The sequence below is a fragment of the Priapulus caudatus genome, unplaced genomic scaffold, assembly GCF_000485595.1.
Source record: "Priapulus caudatus unplaced genomic scaffold, Priapulus_caudatus-5.0.1 Scaffold1470, whole genome shotgun sequence".
NCBI lineage: Eukaryota > Metazoa > Priapulida > Priapulimorpha > Priapulimorphida > Priapulidae > Priapulus > Priapulus caudatus.
The window spans coordinates 18,751-22,545 of NW_014578531.1; the positions used below are offsets into that span (position 1 = coordinate 18,751).

The following is a 3,795-nucleotide window of genomic DNA, read 5'->3' on the forward strand; positions in this document are numbered from 1 at the left end:
CAGGGTTCGGATACGCCACGGCCGGCATCTTACCCGCCCGTAAAAGCTGGCGCGCTCACCGTTTTACTTAACATGACTGGCGGCGGCGATCCACGCGCCGCGGGATTGCGGCGCATAGGGGGGCACCACGCGCGTCGACGCTCGCATGTCGGGAAGGAGCGACGACCGATTGGCGGTGGCGGATGTGGACATTCGGGAGGTGGGAGGAACAAGAACGGTTCACCGGCCTCGAGCAGCGACGACGACGACTGACGCATCAGCACTGGTCTAGTAGGTTTCGCTAGCGGGAAGAGGAGAGGGAAGGAAGGGAAGGAAGGGGAGGGAGGGCGAGGTGTTTCTTCTGCGTGGATCTGTTGGAATCTTAGTTGTTTAGAATTGAAGCTTTTGGTTCGCATGATGGGGGTGTTAAGTAAGTGTTGTTTTCATTCGTGATTTATACTAAGGCAGAGAGGGGAGTGACTCAGGTGAGTGTTTCTTTTGCGGGGATTCGCTGTTCTGAATCTTTTAAGTTTGTTTTGGATCGAGCTTTCGGATTGCGGGGATGAGGAGGAGGGGGTGTAAGGCGAGTGGTGTCTGTTCGATGATTTGCTACTAGAGGTGGAGAGGGGAGGTGAACTCAAGGGAGGTGTTTCTCTTGCGGGATGCGATTTAGGAACTTTTGTATTATTGATTCAATCGAGTTTCGGTTGGGAGGAAGTGGGGTAAGGCCAGCAAATTGCCTTTATTCCCCCCCCGATTTTTTTTTTTGAGTGAAAACATTTGAGTGGCGCACTGCGGCAGCAATTTCCGTCGGTGGATGCGCGTAGGCATCAATGCCGTCCAGGGGGGGGCCCCTCTCTCATCGGCATGTTCTGTTGTTTGCGACAGCAGCGGAAGCTTCGGCGGCATCGGCGAGCGACGAAGACGAGCGCATGGGATTCGTCTAGTGCGCCGCCGCTCCGGCGTCCGCAGGTTCGCTCCGCGCGGCTTTCGACGATGGCGCGGCGAAGGGCTAGGTGGCCGTGGCATCACTGAGCAAGGCGTCGCTGCTGTCACAGGCAAGAGGTGAGTCGATCATCTTTATTCATTATTTATTTATTTAATTATTATTTTATATTATTATATATGTTTTCCTTAATGTATTTATTTCGTGCAAACTGTGTGGGTAGTTAAATCGTAATTGGTAACGCGATATCCAACCTGCAAACGAAGTGGCAAAGTTATATGTGTATACATATATCATATATATGTTCATAACATATATAAAGCATTGCACAGCGCTGTATGCCTTTGTGTAAATATTAGCATATTACTGCTGGCTGGGTTGTGCATGTTCATTACATCTCAACTAATATGTTATGGCAGTAAATAACCTGTTTCATGCTACATGAGGTTACTGGCAGTCGATCTGCGATGCCATATAGATAGATGGATATAGTCTGATCAAGCATTCGTTCACGCATGTATTTTGTTTTGCTTATGTGTTATGTGGGTGAGATCTGACGAGATTGTCTCTCGATGTGGATTGTGCGGTATTGAATGTCGCGCATCCCCCCCCCCTCCCCGCTGGGCAATCTCGTTTAATGTTGGTGCGGTCGCCTTACATTTCAGTGAGAACAAGGCGGTAAAGAGACCAGCTTACCGCGAATGAGATCATCACACCGTGGAAGATTCAAGTGAAGTGTTGACGAAGAGTGATGCTTGAGAGCCAGACGCACTCGCGAGTGCGTGCGTTAATGTGTGCGCTGCGTGCATGGTATTTACGTCGATTAAATACATTCTATATGTTCGTGATTTTTTTGTTTTCTCGTTTTGACGTGACGAAATGTGACATGTGCGCGTGCGTGTCTGTAATTTTGGCGTTTTTTATTTCGCCGTCAACACACGATTGGCTGTAATGCGTGCGTATCTGTAATTTTGTGTCTTCTATTCGACGTCGACGCAGACCGCTGGTAACGCGTGCACTCTCGTGCTCTCTCTCTCTCTCTCCTCTCTGCTCTCTCTCTCTGCTCTCTCTCTCTTATCGCTCTGCTCTCTCTCTCTCTCACTCTCTTTCTCGCTCTCTCTCTCTCTCTCTCTCTCTCTCTCTCTCTGCTCCTCTCTCTCTCGCTCTCGCTCTCCTCTTGCTCTCTCTCTCTCTCTCTCTCTCTCTCTCTCTCTCTCTCTCTCTCCTCTCTCTCTCTGCTCTCCTCCTCTCTCTTCTCTCTCTCTCTTCTCTCTCTCTCTCTCTCTCTCCTCTCTCTCTCTCTCTCTCTCTCTCTCTCTCTCTCTCTCTCTCTCTCTCTCTCTCACTGCGCTCACCTCCCGTTCTTTCTCTCTCTCCCACTACGCTCACCTTTCTCTCTGTTTCTCTCTTCTTGCTCTCGTCTCCCTCTCTCTCTCCTTTCTCCTCTCCCTCCCTCTCTCTCTCTCTCTACTCTCTCTCTCTCTCGCTCCCTTCGCCCTGCTCTCATCTGCACTGGCACATTGTTTACAGGAAGTATGTGAAGAGCCAGAAGGACGTGCGTGAGCAGATAGCGCGCATGACGTCGCGCGCGCTCTACAGGGTGCGTGACGACGCCGCCAAGAGCTGCGCGCGTCCTCGCCTCGTCAACAACGGTCTCCAGCAGAACGGCCGCCCGTCGACAAGCTCAAACACCAGACGGCGCTGGTGAGTCGTCCGCAGCCGCGGTGGGGCGTGTCGCGTCGTCGTGCGCGATCACTCGCAGCTGGTTGTCCGAAGTCCGTTGTCATTGACCGCTGCGTTGTCGTGGCAGGCATTAGTCCTGTTGGTCATTGTCATAATCGTTCGTTGCGACACTGTCGCATTATGTGCACTGTCCCCCACTGTCGTATAGATCATAAATGATTCATTGTCATATTGTTCATATCAGAGGAAAAATATGTAAAAATTTATTTTCGGGGCTACTTTCAAGGCTCGCTGTGCTGGAAAAATAAGCACTCTAAAATTTGTTTGGCATTGAAGCTCTAATGAAATTGTCCGGGGGCTGCTTTTTGCATTCCGGGCTAAATCGGCCCACCGAGCCCCCCGTGTATTTTTTCACTGGTTCATAATAAATAGTTAGTGTTAGTGGCATCACATGTATAAAATCGTTGAATGATGTATGTTTGTAATGTTGTATGATAGTAATTGATAGTCATGATGATTATAATATCAGGCAACTATAGTTAACCTTATTGTTAAATGAACGGTTATAATACTCGCATGATAGTTAACGATAGTCATAGTTATGATAATAGTGATACTAAGATGTTATATTGTTATTTACTATTCCTCGGCGGCAAACGGAAAACTCACGGCACCTCGTGAAATGCTACTCTGCATGAAAACCGTTCCCACGAACTCAACTCACAAGCGCTACTCTGTGAATTCGCGAGCTATTCGATTCGACCCACGACTGGAGTTCGCACACGTACCTTTGTGGCTTCGTGCATCACCTGCAGCTGGGCCGCCAGACATACGAATGACTCATGGATTCTGTGAAGCACCGCCAATAATTCTGAAACGCAGAGAGATCAAAGAAATGACGATGAGTAAAGGAGGCAAATTCTGAAACGGCACAGCACGACATGGCGTGGCATGATACGATGACGCATGATGACACATAACATCACATGATGCATCACATGACCAAAACGACTGCATCGCCACGATCCTAGATTGTCACGACTACAAGGAAGCTGCAAGGATGCTAACGACATCGGGGATGCTGACGAAGCGAGGATGCCGATGCTGCGAGGATGCTGATGAAGCGAGGATGCTGATGAAGCGAGGATGCTGATGCTGCGAGGATGCTGATGAAGCGAGGATGCTGA

The 3,795-nt window shown here is 49.5% G+C and overlaps 1 protein-coding gene across 3 annotated transcripts in view; it reads right to left on the bottom strand.

Annotated features, from left to right (window-relative positions):
- Positions 1-2,032: 2,032 nt before the first annotated feature.
- Positions 2,033-3,795, bottom strand: part of LOC106816736 (probable nucleoporin Nup54) — a 6,657-nt gene continuing 4,894 nt past the window's right edge. For all 3 annotated transcript variants that reach the window (XM_014821354.1, XM_014821353.1, XM_014821355.1), the window contains exon 7: positions 2,033-2,042. The gene's annotated coding sequence lies outside the window, so the exon portion shown is untranslated. The remainder of the gene's footprint in view (positions 2,043-3,795) is intronic.